We start from the raw sequence: 27,856 nt of genomic DNA on the forward strand, positions 1-27,856 counted from the left end.
TATTGGATGACCTTGGAAAAGATTTTGTTTATACTATAGGGGTACTGTACAATGGAAAGAATGTAGTGACACAGAAGTTTTAAGTTTATACCTTAATTGTCTTCAAGGTGAAGAGAGTGTAGACTTGAATCTGCTAAAAAAGAACAGACAGTTAAACAAAACTGCATTTTGGAATAATAAATCAAATTATGCATGCTTTGGAGAAATTCTGCTTAATAGTGGCTGTTTGCATAAGTGTTGAGCCTATGGAGCCATTAGAAAATTGTGAAATGTCATCAATGTTTATATTAAGCACCAAAATGATCTTTTAAAGCATCTGTGGGTTTTTAAAAAAAAATCTGTGGGCAGAATTGCTTTTTTAAAAAAAATATGTAGTGGCATTTTTGAGCAGCACTGCAGTAAATGTGAAATGAAACAACAACAAAAAGGATGGCATTGGCTTCTTTTGAGACTGCAATGCTTTTATTATTTTTCAGCCCAAGAATTTGGCCAGTCAGGATGAAAACTTCTAATGGAATCCAGCTTGAATGCAAGTCAAGAGCAGCTAAGTGAGCAAAGAACAGAAACAGTTCTCCCAGTCCAGTAGAAAATCACAGACAGAGCTGAAGCCACTGAGAGAACGCATTATAGATTCTCATGAAGAAATTAGTGATTACAAGTGAGTTACTGTTTGTTTTGATGTTTCAGTAAGGGCTGAAAGCTGGCCAGCAGGCAGCAATAATTCTTTTAGCTCTATGCTGTAGGGTTTGTTTTAGTCAGGTGTTGTATTTTATAAATGCCTTTGACTAATTTATTGATTAAATCAAGGATTAAGCAGTAGATAAACTTCATTTTAAAATAGTCTTCCATGTTGTACCCAAAATGTGTTAACCAGCAATCTTCTTAGTGGCTTTTTCCCCCTGCCCCTAGAAAATGTGAAAATCTGGTGTTGAGGAAAAAATAGTTTTCTTTATTGTCTATATGCCAGTGGCATTCTCATCTTCCTCTCTTTTTTGGGGTCTGAAGGTTACATATGGCTCTTATTGTCTGTCTTTTTTGGTTCAAGAAGCTGCCTCAAAGCAAGACGCTACCAAATTAAAGCAAACTTAAGAGTTTGAGCTTCTAGTCTGAGTAACGAGTAACATATGAAGTTGCAAAAATGAACTTCAAGTACTAATCTTAATAGGTTTCCCCCCTTTCTTTAAGGAAAATGTTAAAACTTTCAAAGGGGTTTTTCGTGTTTATGAATCATAAATTGATTCATTGTTCACTATTCAAGTGAATGTTATGAAAGGTATTCATCTCGGCTAAATGCTTTTGTCTCTTCTACATTATATAAATACTCTGAATAATGCATTCTTTTTGCTGAATTTGTTACATTTTGCATTCAATTTAAGCAGCCTTTTCAGACTGTTCTGTGATATGAAAGAACAACTAACTTTGAGAGTTCTAAGACATTTTCTGAAGTATGGCTTCATTATGAAGAGGTTTTTATTAATCTAAGATATGTGGCAAGTATCAGAGCATTTCCCCAAGATATCCACATTTCTGATTACACAGCAGTGTAACAGTATCACAACTAGTTTATCACTGCAGTGTAACTAATATCACAACTGTGCCTGGCAAGTTTCTGACTACTCCTTACCTACTTGGAAACTCATCATTCAATGATACTGGAACGGACCCTTAGTATCCCAGGTAAATGGGAAGTCATATTCTGCTCTATAAGCAGAGAGAAGTAAATGGTTTTGTCATTTTACATAACAGTGTAATTTCAGCCCATTTATCTGGGATCCTAAGGGGCCAGGCTAGACTCACCTAATCTAAATTTCCAAGTTCGCAAGGTAATAGTCTCAAACTTGCTAGGCTTAGTTTTGATGATACCTACCTTGTGGCCAAAGAAATCATGAATGCACATGATCAGGCTTGAAGGATCTTTCTATTGTTCTCTCCTCTACTCTTACATCAGATGATCTTATTTGCATGCATCTTGTATGAGAGGAATTCAAAATAATATCAAATCCAATTATACTTATATAAAGTCACATAGTGTGGAAAACAAAGTCATCTTTGACACAGCCGGGTGAAACATGTAAATCTATCGTACGAGTTTAATCTGGAATATATAGGAGCTAAATTAATGGATAGTTGTAAACTGTAGATGCATTGGAACAACATATGGAAAATTGCTTACCAAGTCAAACAATACACCTCACCTTTCTGCTTAAACAGAAAGTTCTGGTGTAATAGTTATGACATTATTCCCTTTATGAAGAAAATTTATTAATTTGTGAAATTGCACCCAGAGGAGGCTTTGTAATTTGACTTCATAATTCCAGTTTATATTCAAAGTATCCAACATAATCTGTAAGTGCTATTGCTAATCTAGTTTAGTCTAAAACAGTACAGCTGGTTATCTTAAATGGTTGAATACATTTCTCTTTTATGTAAGGCAATAAGATATCTAGAAATATTACAAGTAAATCTGATGAGGATTTACTATTGCGCCTTAATGTTGTTGCTGTTGAAATAGCAGGTGTAAAAATATTGTCCAGTCATTTGAACAACACTTCTTAAAATATGCTTTGTGGATGTTTCTAATGTAGCAGTAATTAAGACTTTGTTTCTGCTTTAATTACTGATGGACAACTTCAGTCCTTGGAAAACATAATAGCATGACTGGTGGCGGCTGTGATGTGGCTGATGGGAAAATCTTGCATTTCATTCCCCTTGCCACAGAGAATTTAGCAAGTGGTGGCTATTCAAGGTGTACATACCATATTTACTTGACTGGAAGATGATGCCTTAAAATAATAGATGCTAAATACAGGTTATACCTATATTTACCCCAAAGAAAGAGGACATTGGATTTAAGATGACCCCTCCCTATCTACCCAGTGAAGAACATATCTACCCAGTGAATTCAGATATTTCAAGAATTAGACACTAACCTGATTGCTGATTGCATACCCTAGCCCTATACAGAAATTCTTTTTAAAAGCTGTAGCATACAGCTGTCAAAATTGGGTGCGAAAGTCCACCTCTCCCTGGTACATCAATCTCTCCCCCTCAATCCTGCTCTCGGGGGAGGCTGCTGATCATGCAAGTATATGCCATTACATTTATGGTGGTTGCCTCTTCAGATGACCACTGTTAACTATGAGGAGCCCAGGAGGGGGGCTGAGGGGAAATGATTTATGCACTGGGGGATGGGACATCTGCATCTGCCTTATTTGACAGCTGTGCTCTACAGTTGTTTTAAATGTCTACAGGGCTTCTGTAGTGGCTATTTATAAGGCTGATTCAAGCATTATGGTCACCATGTAGAGAGTGCGGGAAGCACTTAGTATCTCCATGCAGAAATATCCCTATGCAGGGGTTGCACAATTTGAAATATCTTTACTAGATGGATCTCCCAAGACATGTGGAAAGTCTCCCCAACAGTTCCTGCAACTGCCCACAATCTGGGGTGCTGACATGCATATTCTCCATGTGACCAGAGCAATCAGTGCGATGAATTTGTAAAAGCCTCCCACAGAAAATTGTGAGTGTTTCTAGTAGCCTGCATATTGGGTCCACAACATTTGAATTGGCCCATAATCGTACTATGCTGTAGCTCTAGCCATGTGAGAAACCATTTCTCTGTACCAGTTGGCAGATGTCTCTGCTGCCATACACTTCTCTGCAGTTGCAATGGCTATGCTAACATCAGCTTCACTGCATGACTGAATGCTAAAGAGGAGCAGTTTACCACATGAATGGAGCCTCTGTGCAATGTAAATGGCCCCTTCTACTCATGGGAGATGTTAGCAGGCAGCAAACCTTACAGGGGAGGTAATCCTTGTGGTAAATCATTCAGTTCAGGTTTTCCTCCCTAACCAGCTAACTGGTTATGTGATGTGCAGAAGCCAAGGCCAATTTATTCAGCATTGGGGATGGAACCTCCATCATTGCTTGTATCCGTACTGATTTCTGGAAATCCCACTAAAGATTTAACCCGCTAACTTGGCAAAAAGGCACCTTTTAATGTGGCGATTCTCTTTATTTAGCAGGGGGAGAGTAACTGGCCCTAACCACCCCCAGCACAGTACCTCCAGTGACGGTTGCTGGTGTCTATCTTGTGTTTCTTTTTAGGCTGTGAGCCCTTTAGGGACAGGGATCCATCTTATTTATTTGTTATTTTTTTGTGTAAACCACCCTGAGCCATTTTTGGAAGGACGGTATAGACATCAAATGAATGAATAATTAGAATAAGATTTGGCTTGGAGGACGGCAAATATTGCTGGCACATGGCAGGGTGAGAGGTCCTGCAAACATGTAAAGAAGCATGGGGAACATGCAGGTGACAACCTGTTCTGTATAATCATCGAGGGTGGATTGGTTCTGCAACAAATGAAAAAGTGAACTGAATGGGGCCCATTTGTTCTGAATGTATAATGAATGGGTTGCTAATTGCAACCCATTTGTTATTAATCTGGAGTGCATTTCACTTGAGAGAAATTTAAATACCATGCTCCCTGGAAAATGGGTCCTGAAGGGGCAAAAGTCCATCTGCTGAAGCGGAACCCTTGGGGCAGGAGGGTTCCTGTGGGGCTTAGCTTTGCCCACTCCAGCAGCTATTTTTCAGAGAGCATGGTTCTCCATAGATTTGAATGCATTGACTTGACTTCACAAGAGTCTATGGGGAATGAACACGAATGGAAGTTCATTTGAACTCCCATTTATGAATGAAATAAAGTAAGCATTATTAAAGAAATGAATGAAATAACAATGAATAAGTAATGAAATGAGTATGATTATAAGTGTCTAAATGAAAGAAGTTTTTAATAAATGACATAAATAAATGGAAAAAAAATTGTGCACTCTGCCATGATCTGTTTATCGGACAATCTTCTATTTCCAACCATGTGGCAGGTTTATACATGTGCAAAACTAAAAGTGCAAAGTTATCTACCCTGCAGCTGCCACAATAGGAGCTCCTAAAACAAACACAAGCAGTGCTTTATCTTATTTTCGAGTAAAGAAAGCACAAAACAAGGCATGCCAGAAAGAGAATATTTACCAGTTGTACAAAATTCACAGGCTTTATGTTTTTATTAGCACTTATTTGGGATGAGCTACATGTAAAGTTTGAAAGGGGGGGGGGGAGCCAGCTACAACAACCCCACTATGTAAGCCTGTTACACTTGAAAGATTTGTTCAGAATGTCCAGTGGGAACCTGGAAATCGTAATAATTTGTAGTATCGATTGTGTGAAGCTATGCAGCTGGGGCCCCTAGTGAATAGACAGGAATAGACATTTTATTGATTAACTTTTACAGTCATATTTTCAAGACTCTGCTGCAACATAATTTTCACTTCCCAGCTTTGTGCTGTTGCATCATGAAACTTGGATTCTTCTCTCTTAACATTTACCCACTTGAGGAAAACAGTATGGACTTGTCTCTTTCAGGGCCGGCAGTGGACTGATGCATACGGTTTGTGAACAATGTCTTGTGTATCTCATGTATGCTTTCCCCATTCTCTGCATGTAAAGGCGACTATCAGATAAGGAAAGTACAATTCTTAGACATAACATTTCAGTAACTAACTAGTTTCCTGCAGCTTTTATCTTGATCTGTGTATCGTTGCCTTTTGCTTCAATCAATAACTGCAAGCTAAAAGTTTTGCATAAAAAGTGAAATGCCCCACTAGAGTTTTGGCTTCACAATCATAAAAAATAAAAAATAAAAAAAGGGAACTAGACACTGAAAAATCCAAAGCATAGCCTCCGAGAAAACTGTTTTGGATATTTAGTGGCTATTTTTAACAGGTTTTTCTGTGCTGAATTCTTAAATCCTCCATAACACTAGTTCCATTTTCAAATTTTTATTTAAGAAAACCAAAACCAAAACATTATTTTATTATTTATTGTTGCTCCGTGTGCTAGGTTTTTGTAAATGCTTCTACATGCTACATAACACAATTCCAATGGCTTTCCAGGTTCTTGACATGTGTTGTACAGAGTCAATTTGGAGGGGGAGCAGGGAGCCAAATGGTTATTTATTTCCTTTACCAGACAGGTATTAATAGAAGCCATATGTCTCAGGTTGAAATATTTAAATTTCAGGTTGAACCACTGAAATTAGGCAAAAGCAGAATTTTGATTTACTGTTTGAGCTATGACAGTGCAGCATCTTACTTGCAGCATCATGCTTTTATCAAACTAACAGCAATTATTTTCATGCTTACCATGTATTATCTAACCATACAATATCTGCATTCTCATGATATTCTCTTCCTCACATCAATCAACACTGTGTATCTTATTCCTGGTGATATTTTTCAATGCTCATGCCAATCTCCTATAATCTTCTTAAATGTTACTTTTAGGATCAACAACAACTTCTACTCAAATCATGTGCACTAAATGAATGAATGAATGAATGAATGAATGAATGAATGAATGAATAAATGCCATGATGCTTTCCCCCTGATGCACAAAATATTAATTTGCATCAAATATGAATGTTTAGTAATCTGCTAGATTTTGATACAAGTCCAAAGTTTATGCAGAAACCTAATTAAATTTCTGCAGACGTATTTGAGGCATCTATCTGTAGAGTGTGGTGTGGTGTGTTTCTTTCCCAGTCTGGTCAGGTAATGTTAAGATAGAGACCTTTAAAGTCAAATCATGAGTCCTTTTAAAATCAAGCTAGCTGCCTTAAGTGATGCAACATGGAATCAGCCACTTTAAGAAAAAAATCATATAAATATTCATTTGCATTTCTAACTTTTTGTCATTAAACATTCACTTTAGCATCTGCTCACATCATATTTCACTTAAAATGAAGAGCACTTTTTGAAAATTACATCATATAGTTACATCAGTTACAGTGCATCATGTATAATATACTTGGCTGAATTTGCCTTTGGACTTGCCTAGCGTGGAATATGTGCGTTTCCTTTAATTTTTGATAAAGCATTGAATTGGCGCTTGAAGTTGAACAGTATAGCTAACACCATAAGAACAAAATAATTGCCTGGATCAGACCTGGGTTTGTCTCTTGCAGCAATTTGTGGTCAGCCAGAAGCACCTGGAGACTCACATGGGAGGCATGATGAAGATGAACATCTCTTGCTCATCCCCTGCTCTTGGTACTTACGAAGCATATTGTCTCTGAGCATGAACGTTTTCTTGAGCTCTCATAGCTAATAGCCTGGATAAACTTAGTCTCTATGAATTTATTGGGAAATTTATACTTTATCCCACTTACGCTGTCAGTTAATAAGCTTTGTGGAGCACGCATAGTTAGATTAATATAGATTAATTTCATATCTTCCCAACAATAAATTAAAAAGAGAGACGATGATGTAACCAGTCCAGATATGCCCAATCCTTGAAAAGACCAGTAAGGGCCACCTGCCTGATCAGGAAAAAAAAAAAAAGAATTATCTTGAAAAAGAAGTCTGTGTCTTGGACCCCAAAGTACCACTTTTTGGTGTCTTTTTCCACAACTGGAGAGTTGTTGTTATTGTTGTGTACCGGCCCTAGCTCTTTGTGAAGCTCTTCTTCTGTTCACTGCAGCAGCTACCATGAATGGAGTGGCAATCCGAACCTATAAACATAAATGTTGTTGTTGTTGCTCAATAGATTTCTTCTACACCATTTTTGTAGTGCCTTCTACATGCTCCAGTTGACATCATAAAGCTTATATGGGTTGGTGAGCTGCCTCACATTCCAGAGTAACCTCTTGGAGATAAAGTGAAACATTGATAATCCAGCAGGTGGAAATCTATTTCCAGGTCCACTGTTTCTCTCCGAAGTATCAATTTCCAATGAAAATATGTCAATTGATTTCTATTTCATCCATTTTTGGTTGCATTTCAGTGCCTTCAAAACTTTATTAATTGCTGTATTTCCAAAACCTCCCCCCCCCCCGAATGTATCTCAGTCATTGATCCTTGCATATATGAAATTCACTCACCATCATGGGTTTGGTAGCCTTGAAGCATGAACACTGTCATACTTGTGCATGAATATGTTGCCCTCACCCCCGGTTGACCTAATGCTGTGGGACTAGATGATATTACACAAGATGATTTACTGCAAAAGAAATAAAATATAAAAAAATGAAAATGGTTTCACATAAGAATGTTTTCAATAACTCAAGGATCTGATGAGAGTACCTAATACTACTTGTAATATGTGAGACAGCAATGATAATTCCTAGGTTTAAGTCCAACATGCAGGAGATTTATCAAAAGCATGATGGATGCTAATATGGCTGCCTGAATTTGAGGGCAAAGTTTGGAATGGTTGGAAGTATAATATTGAACTTGAACTTGAACTTCAGGTTTTAAAAAATGCCATTGCCTGGTCTAATTTAGAAAGTTTGAGGCAGCCACCGAGATATTTTAGATTTGCAACTGCCATTTTGCTTTGATAAAACAATCACACTCACTCTTGTCTTTCTTGGTTTGTCAATGTGATTTCTTTATAACAATGTTTTATTTGAGAGCTGCCTAGGACTTCAAGAACAGCTAAGCGAAAAATACTCCTGTGGTGACTACTTTGTGCAAATGTGGTTTCTAGATTGTGTAATCATGGCAAGCTTTCCACAAAGCAACAGACCTGCAACATAAGAGCAATTCTAAGTCATGTGTATTGAATAAACATCAATTCTGAAAAGCCTTGCAAATAAAATTTGGACCAATTAGCCCACTCCCAGCTCCATTTTCCTTTCTGTCTGCCCCATTCCACTGGCATTTCCATTCATATCATGAGCTACAATCCTGTTTTCCAGAGAGGCAGGAGAGAGAGAGAGGGAAGGGATGGTGGGAGGGACATAAGCTGTTCTCACGCACAGCCTAACCCAGGTAGGGAAACCCAGTCGTGAGAACGTGTCCCGGTGGGACAGCACTGCCAAGCTGGGCTTTTTAGTTCAGCTGCTAGCCGAGGTTAAGTAAGAGAGCGCTCCCTTAACCCGGGCTACCTGATCGTGTATGAACACAAGCTGTTTCCAGCCTGGCCACACACAGAGATGGGCGCCTAGAGTGCCTGTCTCTTGGGGGAATTGCCCAATGCATTGCGTGTGTCATGAGGTGCATTGTGGGATTCCAGGAGGCCAGGATGTGTTGCCCCAGCCTCCAGACCTGTGCACTGCACCACACAGTGCTGCTCGTATGGGAGTACAGTCTGCACTCCCAAAATAAGAACTTGAACATCTGGGGGGAAGCTTTCCTCCGCCCCACCCACCCAGTCATATGAATGAAACGAGAGAGAGAGAGAGAGAGAGAGAGAGAGAGAGAGAGAGAGAGAGCACGCTTTGTATGATATGGACTTCCTCTTCCTTCCAGTGAAGCAAAGAAAACAGGCATCCTGCACTGTATTTAGAACCCAGCCCCCTGGTTTGGGAGGGGCACAGAAGAGGCACAGAAGTGTGTTTATGGGCGTGTGAGCTATGTCCTACATAGCAGCCCTTGAGAACTGGGAGGAGCTTCCTCACAGTTCTTGGAAGCTCTGGTAAGCTGTTCCTTGCAGCACAGGCCCATTCATCCCCACTGAGGCCCCCGCCTGCCCCCTTCCACACACTACAGCGGCGGCCTGTGCAGATGGCCACCGCCAGCACTGAGGGGAGCATTCGGAGACCCCTACTAGGTGGCGATGGACCGGGCCAGATCCCTGTGGCCCAGTCCTAAGAGCATCTCTGTGTACACAAGTACACTTCCTATCTGCACCATGCATTTAAAGGGTCTGTATTCAGGTTCACTTTTTAAATGAACATAGGTACAGACATTCACACAAACACATGTATGAGTGTACAGACATCTGTACACTTGTACTGCATAACGGCTGAATCAGCTTTGATTAGCCTTCTTTCTAAGAAGAGCAGTATCACAATATTTATCTGTTGTGATCCCCCCTCCCTGTTTTTATGAATTTTAAATGTTTTATATTTTATATTTCATTTTAGTCTGTACATCGCCTAGAGATTTCTATATTAGGTGGACAGGTCCTACAAGAGGATCTAGAACAGGGTTTCTCAACGTGTGGGTCCCCAGATGTTACTGGACTTCAACTCCCATAATCCCCAGCCCCAGTGGCCTTTGGTTGGGAATTATGGGAGTTGAAGTCCAATTACATCTGGGGACCCACACGTTGAGAAACCCTGATCTAGAAGAGTCCATAGGATTAGGTATCTGCTCTTTCTGTAAGAACTTTTAGAGAGCATGCCCCATCACCTTTTCAGGTCAGGTAGTTCTCGGGAACTGTTTGCCTTTGAGATATGGCTGGAGCCCTCCCTTGTTAGGACGAGAGCAGCTCAACCTAGCAAGCCAGCGGCTCGTCCTAACAAGCCAGGCAGTGCAGCTCTCATTCATGCCGGGGTGGGATGGGAGACAGAGGAACAACTGGGGCTGCTGGGAACCAGAGGCAGCTGTGCACCAATTTGTGCCCCCCCCTGCCCCGGGGTCATTAAGACAAGCCACTACTGCCTGATGGTCTTTAAAAGGAAATGGTAAGCTCTGTTATTTCACCATGCCTTTCCAAGGCCTCTGTGAATCTGTGTTTTCTGCCAGGTAGCTTTCTGTCTGTGACTGAATTTTTCTTTCTCCCGTGATTATTTGCCATCCAGTTTTCATGCTTTTATTGCTTTAAAAAAAAAATCTGCTGCCTTTTAACCTGCATCCTTGTTGTTTTAATGTTTCATATTTAATGTTGTTTTAATGTTTACTGGTTTATTGGATGTTTTGTGGTTGTTAGCTGCTTCTAATTCCATTTGGAAAATAGTTGGAATATACATCTTTTGATAGATAAGTCAGGTTTAGTGGGTGAAAACGTGGTAGGAGCTGTATGCTGCAGGGAAGGCAGAAAGACGGGGGCATGAGATGATTGCTGTGGAGGTACAGGATGCTAAGGAATGAAGGTTATTAAATATGATGTTAAATATCATATTACATATGATTCATGAAGGTGAATGGAAAAGGCCAGAGAAGAGAGGGACTCTATACTGTTGATGGGAAGGGTGCAAAGCATGGCTGAGTATTGATGCAAAGTAAGCATTCAGGGCAGTGCAAAGTAACCCTGCATACCAGTGCAAAACAACCACTCAATCTTTAGATACATGCTTTTAGTTTCATTCATTAATCCTTTCATTCAGATATAGATATAGATATAGATATAGATATAGATATAGATATAGATATAGATATGTTCGTGTGTGTGTGTGTGTGTGTATGGGGCAGTGGGGAAATGACTTGATCAGCAAGCCAGAGGTTGCTGGTTCAAATCTCTACTGGTATGTTTCCCAGACTATGGGAAACACCGATATCAGGCAGCAGTGATATAGGAAGACGCTGAAAGGCATCATCTCATACTGCGTGTGGGATGGCAATGGTAAACCCCTCCTGTATCCTACCAAAGAAAACCACATGGCTCTGTGGTCACCAGGCGTCGACACTGACTCGACAGCACACTTTATCTCTATCTCTGTCTCTGTCTCTGTCTGTGTTAATTCTAACCAAAAAATGGGTGAAGTACAAAACTTTACAGTATAGGCTGGCATGCTGTGCAGAGAAAGGCAAGCAGTTCTGAACTGCACATGCCACTGTAAATGCCTAAAAAATCTACCAACCGACTTGTGCAAGTGGCTCGTGCACAAATACTTAAAATGGTGAGATCGCACTTCTGTGACACTGTTTATGCAGTAAATGATGTAAGTGGCACTGTGGAAATGGGATTGTGTCAGTTTAAGTATTTATGCACCAGCAAGACCATCAGCAGAAAATTTTTAGGCACTCACAGCAGTGCAAGCAGTTCTGAACTGAGCAACATGCCAGCCATAGTTATGAAAAACCCCCAATTAAAATGGTAATTTCTAGACTTCAGAAATGTTAAGAATCATTTTCTATACAACACTCATCAGATGCCACAAAATTGAAAGACATCTCCTGGGTTAGGGAGGTGCATAAAACTGGCTTGGCCTGTTTGGTTTGAATTCGAACCCAATTCAAACTAGGGGAGGTAGGTTTGGTTTTGGTTTTGCTCAACCCGCCCCCGCCCCCATTTGCATTTCTCCCATAGGGAATTGTGGGGATTTGAAACAGCCCCATCCCCCCCCCCACCTTTGCACAATTGCAAAACCAAGAAAACCAAACCAAGCACCACAAACTACAACAGCCACAAACAAACAAGACCCAACAAGAAGGTGCAAGGAAGTAAAACTAACCGGGCACGCAAAATGCAAAGAAAGAGGGGTAAGGCAAAAAACAACAACACCCCACCACACTGAAGGAGAATTTAAAATAACGCACCTCGGTTTTCTGCGCTTCTCTTTGTGCATGCATTTTGCCTGTCGGAAAAAGCGCCTCAGAGTGGCAAGTCCACCACATCTTTGCTGGAGGCCACACAGGCACCAGACAGCCTGTGGTGGCACCAGATCACATAGTCATCATCAACGTGCATGCGTGTTTGGTGTGTGCATGTGTGTGCTAGACTGAAGAGAGGAAAAAGAGGAGGCCCTAAATAAAGTAAAAGGAGAGGAAAGTCTGGCTCAGAGGCAGGCCCAGTGGAGGCCACTCACGATGCGGTGTGGTAGCAGACTGCTTACTCATCATTGCTGGTTCATGTGTGTTTGGTGTGTACATGCGTGCTAGGGGAAAGAGAGTGGGGGCCTAAATACATTTGAAAGATAGGAAAGTCCAACTCAGAGAGGCGGGTCGGGTGGAGGCCATACATGACATGGTGTGGCAGCAGACTGCTTACTCATCATTGCTGGTTCATGTGTGTTTGGGGTGTGTGTGTGTGTGTGTGTGTGTGTGTGTGTGTGTACGCACGTGTCAGAAGCAAACTGGAGAGGGAAAAGAGAGGGGGTCCCCCTAAATTTATTTATTGATTTAATTAATTTATATACTGCTTCATTCCAAAGGCTCTAGGTGGTTTTTGTGAAATAAACACATATCACAAATACATATATACAAGTACTAGCCTACCTGCACAGAGCATCTGTGCGCTTTTGGGGGCCGGCTGTTCTCTCCTGCCCCACTCTCTCTTGCCCTCCCTTCCACCCCACTCTCTCTGCCTCACACTCTCTTGCCCTCCCTCCCCCTCCTTCCTGCCCCACTCTCTTGCCCTCCCTCCCCCTCCCTCCTGCCTCCTCCCTCCTGCCCCACACTTTCTTGCTCTCCCTCCCCTCCACTCTCTCTTGCCCCCTCCCCTCCTGCCCTACACTCTTGCCCTCCCTCCCCCTGTCCCCTCCCTCCCCCTGCCCCCTCCCTCCTGCTCCTCTCTCTATTGCCCCATCCTGCCCTCCCGCCCTTCTCCCTCCTGCCCCTCTCCCCCTCCCTCCTGCTCCCCTCTTGCCCCCCTTCTTCCCACACTCTCTTGCCCTTCTCCCCTTTCTCTTGTCCTCCCTCCCCTTCCATTCCTCTCCTTCCCCCCCGCACTGTGCATCTTAACTCAGCAGGTGGCGAACAGGGAACCTCCTCCTGGGCGGTGAAGTCGAACCGCTCATTTCCCTCCCACCCCGGCCTCCAACAGGAGCCCGGGGCTTCATGCTGTCGCCTGTTTCCCACTCACCCCTCTCGCCAGCACCTCCTCCAGCCATCCTGCCGCCGCCTCCCACTCCTGGCAGCCTTGTCCTTTCCTGGGACGGCCTGACTTGGCCAGGCTGTCCCGCCACCTCCCGGGAGCCAGCCGAGCCCACCTCCTCAGGCTGTTTTGCGGCCCACTGATACCGCCCGCTGCCATTTTTTCTTGCCCACAACTCTCACCCTTCGGTGGCGGAACTCTCACAATGTGTCGCGAGAATTCCGCCACAAAATCTAGGACACACATGCCGGCTAAGAGAATTAAATAAATAGATATACAGCTGCAGTATTTACACACTGTACAGATTCATTATTTTCAAGTATATACACACATCCATCTATGCAGCTATAGTATTTACACACCAACTATCTATACAAACCAAAGTTTCCAAAACACTATCTACACATAAGAATGAAACCTCTAGTGACACACACACAACAGAAACCTCCACGCATGTACACACACACACACACACACACAGAGCACTTCTACACAAGCACATATTTACACTTTACAGTTTGAAATTTTTGCAAATCTGCATTTTTACAGTACCAGCTCCTGTCTCCCCCGCCGAGACACCTATGTACACATTCAACAATTTACATATTTACAAATCTACATTTTCACAGAGCCACATTTTTACTGTCCCCAACACTGCCTCCTACCCAGGTCACCTATGTACACATTTACAAATCTACACATTTACAAATCTACACAAATGCCTAGTGTTTGTTTGTGTGCCCCCACCCCCCAAGTGCTAAGGTCAGGTAGAACCAGGGGCTTGTTCAGCATCACATTACTCTAATGGGGGTGTATCCAGTAGTCATGTCGGAGCACTAGTGGGCACACTGCGACATGGCATGGCTGAAGAAAGAAGGAGGGAGGGGAGGGATGAGCAGAAGCCTTACATCTGCCCACCCACCCAAACTAATTAAAATAACCACTGAATAGAATATAATAAAAAGCTGGTGAGAAAAGAGGGCTGTGGGGAATAAGTGGGGGAAAGGGAGGAAACGAGGACAGAGGGGAGGCGCTGATGTAGTACTCTGGAGCAGGCATGTGCTAAGCAAAGAAAGAAAAGGGTTAACAAGTTGTTCTAGTAAGAATTTAGTCTACTTTCTTTTCACTGTCTCTACAACTGGACTAAATTTGGTTCAAATCAAGGTCCACAAGTTAGATCTCTTAAAATAAAAACATAAGAACAGCCCTACTGGATCAGGCCTAAGGCCTATCTAGTCCAGCACCTTGTTTCACACAGTGGCCCACCAGATGCTGCTGAAAGCCCACAGGCAGGAGTTGAGCCTTTGAGGCTGGAGGTGGCCTTTAGCCCTCCAACTAGTAGCCATTGATAAACCTCTCCTCCATGAAGTTATCCAAACCCCTCTTAAAACCATCCTGGTTGTTGGCTGTCACCACATCTTGTGGCAGAGAATTCTACAAGTTGATTATGTGTTGTGTGAAAAAGTACCTCCGTTTGCTGGTCCTAGATTTCCTGGCAATCAATTTCATGGGATGAGCCCTGGTTCTAGTGTTATGTGTGTGAGAGAAGAATGTCTCTCTGTCCACTTTCTTCGCACCATGCATGATTTTATAGACCTCTATCATGTCTCCCTGCAGTTGTCTTTTTTCTAAACTAAATAGCCCCAGGTATTGTAGCCTTGCCTCATAAGAAAGGTGCTCTAGGCCCCTGATCATCTTGGTTGCTCTCTTCTGCACCTTTTCCAGTTCTACAATGCCCTTTTTAAAGATGTGATGACCAGAATTGTATGGAGTACTCCAGGTGTGGCCACACCATAGTTTTGTATAAGGGCATTATAATATTAGCAGTTTTATTTTCAAACCCCTTCCTAATGATCCCTAGCATGGAATTGGCCTTTTTCACAGCTGCTGCACATTGAGTCAACACTTTCAATGAACTATCCACCATGGCACCAAGATCCCTCTCCTGGTCAGTCACTGACAGCCCAGATTCCATTAACATATACTTGGAATTGGGGTTGTTCATCCCAATGTGCATCACTTTACCCTTGTCAACACTGAACCGCATTTGCCATTTTGTTGCCCACTCACCCAGTTTGGAAAGATCCTTTTGGAGCTCCTCACAATCCATTTTGGATTTCACTACCTGAAAGAGTTTGGTATCATTGGTAGATTTGGCCACTTCACTGCTTATCCCTACTTCTAGATCATTTATGAATAAATTTAAAAAGCACCGGTCCCAGTACAGATCCCTGGGGGACCCCACTACTTACTTCTCTGCTTTGTGAACACTATCCATTTATACCTACCCCTTGTTTTCTGTGTTTCAACCAGTTAGCAATCCATACATGTACTTGTCCCCTTATCCTATGACAATTAAGTTTTCTCAGGAGTCTTTGATGAGGAACTTTGTGGAAAGCTTTTGGGAAGTCCAGGTATACTATGTCAACTGAATCACCTTGATCCACACACATGTTGACACTCTCAAAGAACTCCAAAAGGTTTGTGAGGCAGGATTTACCTTTGCAGAAGCCATTCTGGTTCTCTCACAGCAGGGCCTGTTGTTCTATGTGCTTTATAATTTCATCCTTGAGGATGCTTTCCATTAATTTGCCTGAAATGGATGTTAAGCTAACCGGTCTGTAATTTCCCAGATCGCCCCTGGATCCCTTTCTAAAAATCTGTGTTAGATTGGATACTTTCCAGTCCTCCGGTACAGAGCCTGATTGCGGGGATAATTTATATATTTTAACAAGGAGGTCGGCAATTTCACATTTTAGTTCTTTGAGAACTCTTGGATGGATGCCATCTGGCCCTGATGAATTGCTAGTTTTCAGTTTTTCCAGACAGCTTAGAACATCAACTCTTGTCACTTCTATCTGACTCAGTTCTTTATCCTCCATCCCTGAAAAGCCTGGTTCAGGAACAAGTATATGCTCAGTATCCTCTGCCATGAAGATGGATGCAAAGATTTCATTTAGCTTCTCTGCAACTTCCATATCCTCCTGAATAATCCCTTTCACTCCCTCATTGTCTAATAAATAGTCCAACCGCCTCCCTGGCAGGTTTCCTGCATCTGATGCTTTTGTTATTGTTATTTGTTAACAAATCATTTTTGTTATTATAACAAAAAATGAATTTTGTTATTCATTTTAATGCTTTTAGCTAAATGTTTCTCAAACTCTCTTTTTGCCTCCCTTATTGTCACCTTGCATTTCTTTTGCAATGGTTTGTGTTCCTTTTTGTTCTCTTCATTGGGACAGGCCTTCCAATTTTGGAAAGAAGTCTTCTTCCCTTTTATGGCTTCCTTGACATTAACTGTTAGCCATGCTGGCATCCTCCTGGACTTAGTGGTACCTTTCCTTCTTTGGGGTATACAATCCAACTGGGCTTCTAGTATTGTGGTTTTGAGTAAACGCCATGCATTCTGGAGTGAAGTGACTCTCCTGATTTTCCCTTCCAGCTTCCTTTTCACCATACTCCTCATTTTGGAGAAGTTTCCTATTCTGAAATTCTAAGTGTCTGTGTTAGACTTCCTTGGTGATTCTCTCCCCACATGTATGCTGAATTTTATCGCACTATGGTCACTGTTCCCTAAAGAGTCCATGACACTGACATCACACACCAGGTCCTGGGTGCCACTCAGTATTAGGTCCAAGATCTCCTTCTCTCTGGTTGGTTCCAAGACCAACTGTTCTAGGGCACAGTCATTCAGTGTATCTAGAAATTTCACCTTTGTCATTACCCGACTGTGAATTTACCCAGTCTATGTGTGGGTAATTGAAGTCACCCATTATTACTGCCCTGCCTCTCCTCGACGCCTCCCTGATTTCCTCCTGCAACTCCCAGTCACTGTCAGCGTTTTGATCAGGAGGGTGATAGCATGTCCCCAGTAGCACATTTCCTTTCAGGCCTTGTATTTTCACCCACAGGGTTTCTGTGGTGCACTCCAGGTCCGCCTAGGTTTTCTAGCTTGTTAGATTCTTTGCCTTCTTTAACATACAGTGCTATTCCACCTGCAAGGTGCCCCTCCCTGTCCTTTCTATAGAGTTTATATCCAGGGATAACATTGAACCACTGGTTCTCAATGTTCCACCATGTTTCTGTTATGCCCACTAAATCTATTTTTGCGTTAGCAACCAAGCACTCCAGCTCACCCATCTTGGCTCGGAGACTTCTGGCACTGACATATAAGCACCTATATGCTGAATCTCTCACCTGGTGCAGGGCCGGATTAAGGGCAACTGTTGCCCTAAGCACAGCCCAAAAATGGTGCCCTCACTTGGCCCCCTCCATTGCTTAACTGACAAGACATTAAGACTCGAGCAAATTATTTACTTATACCTTAATATTTATTTAAATTTTTAAAAGGTTTCTTCTAGATTTTTTTAAGGTAAAACAAAGTAGTTCCACTGCTAATAGTTTCATATAAATAGCTGCAACAGAAGGAATGATTGAGAAAAATATTTCATCTTCAAGGTCAGACATATCATAACAATATCATAACATACGACCATCTTTTACGTGAAGTTTTATCAATATTTTGTACTGCTCTTTACAGTAATCTTGCAAATCAATGACTTTCTATTTCAGATACATAGTTTAGTAGTTTCTTGAAACTTTAGTTGCTCACCGTGCCAAAGAAAACATTTTTTTTAACAATGCAGGGTAAAGTTTAACATGGCAGATAAATACAATTACAAAAAATTGACTAAAGTTGAGTGTGGCAGTGAAATGCAAGGTGGCAAAAGAAATGCAAGGTGACAATAAGGGAGGCGAAAAGAGAGCTTGAGGAACATTTAGCTAAAAGTATCAAGGGAATAATAAAAACTTATTTAAATACATCAGAAGCAGGAAACCTGCCAGGGAGGCTGTTGGACCATTAGGTAATGAGGGAGTGAAAGGGATTATTAAGGAAGTTTGCAGAGAAATTCAATGAGTTCTTTGTGTCCATCTTCACAGCAGAGGATACAGAGCATATACCTGTTCCTGAACCAGACTTCTCAGGGATGGAGGCTAAAGAACTGAGTAAGATAGAAGTGACAAGAGATGATGATCAAGGCGATCCAGTTGACATAGTACACCTGGACTTCCAAAAACCTTTCAACAAAGTTCCTCATCAAGGACTCCTGAGGAAACTTAGCAGTCATGGGATAAGCTGACAAGTACATGTGTGGATTGCAAACTGGTTGAAAGACAGGAAACAGAGGGTAGAAGGCTGGCCTCACGATCAGTGAGACCCGCTTTGTCCAGGTTTGTGGGGAGAGCGGGCTAAGCCCGCTTTCCCCGCAGAAGATTGGGAAGCTCTGCCTGGGCACCCGGATTGGCCGCCCACATGACTGCCAGCTCCGTGATGGAGCCGGCGAGACCTGGGGAGTTCCAAGGCCATGCAGCCCCGTAAGCTCCAGCATGCCCTGCGCGCTCCGCAGGGCATGCTGGAGACACCCCCGAGCCGGGAGGCTGCATCTTAGCCTCCCAGTTGGGGTCTCCTCATGAGTAGCCACGGTGCGGACCCACGCCACGGCTACTCACGATCCAAAAAACCAGGTTTGCGGAGCACTTGCTCTGCAAACCTGGTTTAAGGGGTGGGTTACTTGAGTGGGTTACCCGCTCAGGAACCACCAGGCTCACAGCCGAGCCTGGTGGTTCATACAACGGGATGAAATTGGGCTAGCAGAGGCTAGCCTGATTTCGTCCCATCATTTGAATAGCCTCTAGGTATAAATGGAGAGTTTTAACAATGGAGAGAAGTGGGATCCCCCAGAGATCTGTACTGGAACTGGTGCTTTTTAATTTATTCATATTCTTATGTTCAGTGAAAGAGTTAAGGGCATGATAGCTAGGAGGGAAACTCTGTGGTGCCCCCCTTCTCTTGATGCCCTAAAGACGTGCTTGTTTTGCCTTATGGCTAATCCAGGGCTGACCTGGTGTATCCTATCTTTCTTTTGACTCTTTGAGCAGCTGGCACAACCTTCTGTTTGCTCTTTATGTGGTTCAGCTCTGTCCCCTTGTGTTTTATCTAAATCCTTTGTACCCTCGCACTTTAAATGATGGCATTTGCCAAACCAGATACTGTCCAGCTCCTGTCGGCTATTCCCCAGGCATCATTTTAAAAGCTGCTTTGCAACCTTTTTGATTTTAAGTGCTAGCAGTCTAGTTCCATCTTGGTTCAAGTGCAGCCCATCTCTTTCTTGCCCCCAAATGTATCCCAGTGCCTAACAAATCTAAACCCCTCCACCAATGTCTCATCCAGACATTGAAACTCCTCAGCTCTGCCTGTCTCACTGTACCTCTGTGTGGAACAGGTAGCATTTCTGAGAATGCTACTTTGGGGGTCCTGGATTTCAGTAGGCCACCTATCAGCCTACATTTGGCTTCCAGGACCTCCTGACTACATTTTCCCACATCATTTGTGCCGATGTGCACCACGACAGCTGTCTTCTCCCCAGCACTGCCTAACAGTCTGTCTAGATGCTGTGTGATGTCTGCAGCCTTTGCACAACCAACAACACAACAAATATTTATATACTGCTTTTCAACTAAAATTTCCAAAGCAGTTTACAGCTATAAATAAATAAATAAAATGGCAAGTCACCGTGCAGTCAACACGCGGGTCACAAACCCATCTCTCTATACCTCTAATGATTGAATCACCCACTACAAAGAGGGCCCAACCACCCAGAGGAGTATCCCCTGTGCGAGAGGATATGGGCTCATCTTCCACGGAAGAGGTCTCTTCTAAAGGAGCATTTTCCTCTTCCTCAGACCAATGTTCTCCTTCCCCGAGACTTTCATTCTCCCTGACAGCAGATGAGCTATCAGCCTTGGAGTGCGATGCCTCTACCACATCTCTGAAAGTCTCGTCTGCATGCCTGTCTGTCTCTCTGAGTTTCTGCAGATCCGCCACCTTGGTCTCAAGGGAATGAACTTGTTCCCTGAGAGCCAGGAGCTCCTTGCACCAAGCACACACCCATGACTTCTGCCCATGGGGCAAAAAGTCATACATGTGACACTCTGTGAAATATACACTGGGAAGTGCCCCTTCCCCTGCTGACTTCCTAACTGGTTTTGTTGGCTATTTACAGTATTTAGAGATAGTTTGTTAGAAGGATAGGTCTCAGCTGTATTGGTCAGCTGTTTATCTGTCCAAACAGCCTTTCTCAAGAATATGAGGGAGTGATGAGGAAGGGATTTGTACTTACCTTCTCTTCTCCACTGGGCTCCTTGTGATCACAGGGACTTGTTCCAGGCTCCCCCTCACACTTCCCGCTAAACTCCCACAAAACTCCAATGCCCTGTTTGCTATCCCTGTTTGCTGTGCTCTTGGGCCTTCACCTCTTATGTAGAGAGTAGGCTTCAAACTGAGACACAGGATGTGGCTCAAAGGAATGCTGGGCCTCTCACAGCTCTAGCTGATTCCACCCCCTCCAGGCAGAGACAAACAAAAACTGGATGCCTCAGGAGTTTGCTAGTCCTGGCAAATGCTAGCACTGGCAAATAACAAACACATGGACTAGGACTTATTCCTTAAAGGGAAACCAGCACCTCAAAGTCTCCCCTCCTCCTGTTAGTTACTTTGAAGGAAAAAAAGACTTGATGTTCTGTTTGGAAAAGCTTGCTCACCTCCTAAAGCTGCTTCTGGGAGCTTCTGCTCTTCCCAGAGTAGGCTTCAAACTGAGACACAGGATCTGTCTCAAAGGAATATGGTGTCTCCCACAGCCCTAGATGACTCCACCCTTCCAGGCAGAGACAAACAAAAACTGGATGCCACACAAGTTTGTTAGCCCTGGCAAATGCTAGCCCTGGCAAATAACAAACACACAGACTAGGACCTATCCCTTAAAGAGAAACCAGCCCCTCAACATCTCCCCTTCTCCTGTTAGTTAGTTTGAAGGAGAAAAAGGCTTGATGTTGTTCTGTTTAGAAACGCTGTCTCACCTCCTGAAGCTGCTTCTGCTCTTCCCAGTAGGCTTCCAACTCTTGCACCTCAAATGTTCATGCATCTGCCATCTTGGATTACATCATTATAAAACTACACAATTGATTGTCCCTGTGTGCCACTCACTACAACTGTACCAAATTTATTTCAATTCAGTAAAGCAGCTTACAAGTTAGCCCACTTGTGTCTCCAAAGTTTACATGTGCACCATCTTGAATTATGTGGATGACATCATCACAAACTATGCCATTGAGGTGTCCCTGTGTGTCACTCACTGCAACTGTATCCAATTTGGCTTAAATGGGTTAGGCAGTCTGTAAATTAGTCCACTAGCATCTCAGATGTTCATACAACCAACATTTTGAATTGGAGTGGATGACATTATCACACCACACCATTAGGGCATCCCTTTCCCTACAGTTATAGCAAATTTGGTTCAAATTGGTTAAGCAGTTCACAAGTTAGCCCACTTGTGCCTCAAAAGTTTACCCGTACACCATCTTGGATCAGGGTGGATGACATCAACACAAATTTTGCCATTGAGGTGTCCCTATGTGTCCCCACAACTGTACCAAATTTGGTTCATATTGGTTCAGGCTTTGCGAAGTTGATGGGGGAGGGACACATGGACACACACACAAATGCCGGGTGAACTCATAATCCTACTGGAAGGCAGGCTAAAAAAGAAAAACACTTGCTCCAGAGAAAACAAGAAACCCCCCCCCAACCCCAAAATAAAATAGAGCAACTGGCAGCTGCTGAGCTGAGGACTTTTCTCAACTCAGCCCAGAATTAAAAGCAGCAGCCACCAGTCAGCACAGAAACAAAAAATGTGGGGGCAGGGGGACAGTGGTGGGTTAGAAAAATGGGCCAGAGAGGCCTCTCAGGCTTAAGGACCTGCCCCCCACATCCCAGATCAGGAGAGGGGGAGAAAGACAGCCACTCACTCAATGAGGGGGGGACCAGGAGTAGGCATGTGCGCGCACACACACACAGTCACACCAGTGGAAAAAAGGTTTAAAGCAGAGTGGAGTGGAGGAGGGGAAACAGAAAAACAGGCAGAGCGGGACAGAAAGTAACAAACACAGCACAAGTCTGCAGGCAGACTCTTACCAGCAGAAACAGCAGCCAGCACTCAGCAAGCCAAGGAGGAATGCAGCAAAAGTGATTTTGCAAGGCCAGAGACTTGCCTTTAAATAGAAATTGAAACTCCCTCCTTTTGGTGACCGCACCTTTGCCATCCCCCCTATCCAATAAGGTGCCAGTTCTCAAGGAGTGGCACCACTGCAGAGTCTACCAGAGAGCCAGACTCATCTGGCCAATCAGGGAAACATGAGCTTGGCAAATGAAATCAAGCAACACTAGTGACACAAAATGGAGGATAGCACCTAAAATGGAGGCTTGAGCCTTCAAACCAGTTTGAACTGGTTCCATCCAAACCAGACTGTATTGGTTCAAACTTGGCCTGACATTGCCAGTACAATGCTAGGTTTGGTTTGAATTTGAACCTTCGAACCGAACTGGTTTGAACTCGAACCTGTTTGCATGTCCCTATTTTGGGTCATTTATTTATTTATTTAGCATATTTGTATACCTCCAATTACTCACATCTCCCAGGGCAGTTTAAGATAAAACACTTTAGTCCAACTCATGACGGCAACATGAATCCCCAGACTTATGCCATACCAATCAGATGCTAATCCTGTCTCATCTTAAAATCCTCCTGGGAAAATCATTCCAAAAGTTCCCTGAGCATCTTCTTATACTGATATATTTAGTACACAACATAGTCCCTGCATTCCACAGGGCCCTAGGAATGTTTATTTGCAAAGGCAGGTCCAGATTACTTAAGAAAGAAAGAGAAAATTTAAAATTAAAGGAGACAGATGGGCTCGTAAGAGCAACATACAAATAGTCCGAAACAGGATTGATTTCTGCATAATGTGGTGGAGGAATCCCCCATTATTGATCAACTTTTAAAGTCCATGCACAGCACTTAAAAAGATAAAGTAAGCAAGGTCAGATAATCAAAGCATTTAAATAGTAAAAACAGCAACTGCCACTGTAGACTGCTAAAGTAAATCCATAATACAAATTGCTTTAGCAAAAAGTGGATGAGCAGCTGATCTTCCTATTGAACTTTTATACTGTTCAGTGACCACACAGGGAAAAGGATTGGGAGACATGGCTTAAAGATCAATATTGAGTGAGATGTAGTAGGGATTCATTTGGAACATGAAAGAATTACAAGTATTAGAGAGTTGTGATATCTTTTGAGATGTCATCAAGAAAAGATGGTTTAGCTCAGTTAAGAACACCACATGTGTCATATGCACAGGAGATATTAGTCAAATTTCACTTTTGTTTTCATTGATCCAATATGTCTAGAGAAGCTCTGAGAATGAGGAGCTACTTGGTAGCAAAGAAACAAATGGAGGAAATTTTTATTGTAATCATTGACACCATCTTTTTAATATTTCTATTTTAAAAACAGTCTTTTTGACCATCTAGTTTTCCTGGTTCAGTATGATAGTTCTGAGCATAAGGAAATGTGAACCAAGTTTTCGTTCAGTTTCTTTTAAATTGTGTTACTTTTTCTGAATGGATGGAAATGAACCAGCCAAAGTTATACACTTTAAAGTCCCATTGATTTCAGTAGGAGGTGCTTGAATTCCATAGAAATCATCAGGACTTAAGTACTTTGGCTGAATCATACTCATATTTTGGATATGGAAGTAAAGTGTGTGATTCAAGGAACATACTTGTGAGACTTTAATTTAAGAATTTGTATATAATGAGTTTCATTTTTAAAACTTCATATACGTCATAAACTGTGCCATAGCATATAACTTTATCCTATGGATCAATCCTTCCAAGATAACAGAAATGAAAATAATTATATATTTTATAACTTTAAGTGACTCCCCCCAGCCAATATTCTTTATATATTATTGCACATAAAACACTTCAAAGAAGCAACTTTGGGGGACTGTAAGATGACTGCATAATGTTTCCTTTTGTATGGTGTTTTACCAATGTGCACATGTACTCCATGGCATTAAGCACACCAAAAGGAACACACTCAAAGGAATCTTGATAGACAGTGCATATAATGAGATGAAGATAACTTTGTTGCAATGTTTTATCACTGCAATGGGAAAATCGAAGGGGAGAAATGCAAATTAAGTGAAGGCACTTAGCTACTAGAAACTGTGCATGCACAGCACTTTATATTGTGTGTGTGTACGTATACAGACACTAATGCATTTGTTCCACTTTGGGAACAAGACTGGGGAATTTGGAATGTCAAAATCCATTGACAAGTTTGGATGAGTAGAATTTCTGAAGCAAGCAGCCCTAGGAGACAATTTTTTTTTTAAGCAACAGGAGGGAAAGGGGGAAATTGATAGGGGAGCAGAGAGTGGGAAGATGTGGGATGAGAAACAGAAGAAAAGGGATCTGTGTTACAAAGATCTGTGGTGGTTCAGAGAGAGAAAAAGTGTATGAGTTGCAGACAGGCTTTTTTTGCAGGGTGTGTGTATGTGTGGAATGGGAGCAATTGCCTTGAGCCCCACATGGGGGGCCCCCATCCAAATTATGGATCGAAATATTTGAAACAATCCAACTGATCCCTTTCATTAAGGCAATAAAACTAGGGGTGTGCCAAAATGCGATTCAATGTCTGAATCACCGACATAATCCTTTTAAAAATGAGGGTTTCCGCAGCCCCTTTAAGAAGGGGGAGAGCAGATCCATACCTGCTCCTCCTCCCACTTGCTGCCATTTCCGTGACAATTTGGATGATCTGCTAGGGTTAGTACACTCAATATGTTATGTCAAGTAGTTGTAGTACAAGCAGAGGAGCAGCTCATGGTGTGCACGTGTCCTTGGTGAGTGTCCTAAAGCCAGATTATCTGACAGATTATCTTCAAAATGACCCAGAGACACTAACAAATAAAGAATCAGAAAACAGAGGAGTAACTGAGATACAGGTGCAGATCAATGATGGTGCAGAGAGAGAAGACATAGTGGGGGGAAGGACAGAGGGTTAACAGAGAGATCTATGGTGGTACAGAGAGAGAAAAGAGAGTGTGCATAGAAGTTTTTAAAAATCTACAACTTAAAACAATGTTTTTAACAAAAATGCTTTCCTGCAATTAATGCAGTGGTGTAGTGATGTTAATAAAAATGCCAAAGCGGTTCTCAGAGTGCTTTCAGTTGTGCATCTCGGCTTCATAAAGTTTGCAATAGTTTAGTGGGAATCTGCAATCTGCTTTGCTATAATGAATAGTTATTTAGAATTATTATTGGTTCCATATTGCAGTATGAATTGCTGATTACAGCAATTTTAGTGGTAAAATTGTGAAACAATATTCATAGTTGTCAGAAAAAGGTCACCTTATTTGCATTCATTAGGAACCTGGAGAACCATGTAGCATGCTTTTTCCTTTGGGATGCTTACAGTTATTGATTTGTATACAGCCGTAGGAAAAATTAATTAGAATTATATTTCACTTACTACCAGGGGCTGTATAATATAAAAATCGTACATTTAAAAAAATTAGAACCACCAAATGAAATACTAGGCAAACACACACACACACACACACACACACACACACACACACACAGTTTTATTTACAGTTCTGTGTTGCTGCAAAACTATTATGTACCTGCTTATGGTGTCTTTGTAATTCTTGGTTTATTTGAAATTATATGTTGAGCATTAGATCGAGCTGAAATAGCGGCATATTCCAACAAGTCAGCAACAGATTACTTCCATTTGCAGAGACTGCTGCAGCACCCCAAGGTGCTTCAACTCTACCCGGCATTTTCATCTTAGCTCTCCAAAACTCAATCTGTGTTTATCTCACACAGAAGCTTCCTGAAACTGCCCCCTCCCCCTTCCACTGACTATTCACACATCTGGCTGAGTGTGGGGAGGAAGGATGTGCCCCCTTACACTCTGACAGCCCCTCCCATCAGGTGATGTATGTGTGCTCTCTTACTAGGTCCTTGATAGATTTTCCCAGCAAGATATTTCCACACCATTAACACCTTGTTCAGAAACATTTTCTGGCCTCTTGGACTAGCCAGTGTGATCTGCATAAGAAAAGAGTGAGCCAGCTAACATTTAGGACTGCTACACCATTCACATTTATATTAGTCCTGCCACAACTTTCATTTGCTGTTCTGTTTGCACTTAAAATTCATACCTTATTTTATTTTAAATTATTTTATTTTATTAGTTATGAATAATTGATTTGATTGTTTTAAATCTCAAGCACAGGATGTTCATCTGGGGAGAGGGCAAGGTTTGCGCAGCCTTCCCCCCACCCCACCTGCCTGGTAGGTTGTGTGAATGGCCCCACTGGCTTGCATCCTCACAGAGAATTTCCCCTGCTAACTGAGCAAAGAGGCACCTTTTAAAGTGGCGATTATCTTATATTTAGCAAGGGGAGGGAAGCAACTGTCCCTGTCCAGCCCCAGCACAATGTCCCACTAGACTAGAGGTTGTAGCTGGTGTCTACTTTACATTTCCTCTTAGATTGTGAGCCCTTTTTGTTCAGGGTACCATCTTATTAATGTTTCTTTGTAATCTGCTTCGACCACTTTTGTAGAAAAGTGGTATATAAATATCTTTAGTAGTAGCAGTAGTAGTAGTAGTAGTAGTAGTAGAGGCAGTAGTGGTAGTGACAGTGGTAGTGGTAGTAGTAGTAATAGTAGTAGAGAATTTACCACCCAATCTGGTAAATTTTTTATTGCCATGTGGACTGAGACTATTACATTATGAGTTTGCGGAAGAGATCAGGGAAATGCATTTGACATGGATTATGGACTGCGAAGCCTATAACAATAGTCCCACTTCTGAGTCTGAATAGACAATTCAGCCAAAATAGTGATTGTGTTAGGAAACTTTCCTTGGGGATGCCAACACATTGTTGTGGAAGAGCCGTGAAGACTATTACATGTAAAGCATAAAAGCCATCTGTCTTTGAATCTTCAGTAAACCTATATGAAATTCAGTGCACTGCAAAATAAATCTCATGATATATTCTTCTAACTCCGTAGGCTTCAGATGGCATTACCAAAGGAAGCTGAACACGAGACAAAACAAGACAAGTTTTGGGGCTTCAAAAGCTCATCACCAACCTGGAATCAAATGTGGTGAACCTCAGAAAGGGGAAGACACTCAGAGCTTATATTCCTGAACTTTCACTTCCAGCTTGTCCTGCATTACATTGTGAAACGTGGTCAACTGTTATTGCATACTTCTGTGAACTTTTAACACTTCAAATGGATTAGAGTGTCTTATTTTGATTACATCCATATTGTTCACTGTGATAAGATTAGGTCCTTAGTCATTAAAAAGAAATGTTTGGCTGATG

At 42.2% G+C, this 27,856-nt stretch overlaps 1 long non-coding RNA gene across 1 annotated transcript; it reads left to right on the forward strand.

Annotated features, from left to right (window-relative positions):
* The first annotated feature begins 506 nt into the window (after positions 1 to 506).
* LOC128352904 (uncharacterized) lies at positions 507 to 27,856 on the forward strand. Its single transcript, XR_008320697.1, has 2 exons — positions 507 to 658; positions 27,540 to 27,856. It is a non-coding gene; the product is annotated as an uncharacterized LOC128352904 (long non-coding RNA).

The sequence above is a fragment of the Hemicordylus capensis genome, chromosome 4, assembly GCF_027244095.1.
Source record: "Hemicordylus capensis ecotype Gifberg chromosome 4, rHemCap1.1.pri, whole genome shotgun sequence".
Taxonomy (NCBI): domain Eukaryota; kingdom Metazoa; phylum Chordata; class Lepidosauria; order Squamata; family Cordylidae; genus Hemicordylus; species Hemicordylus capensis.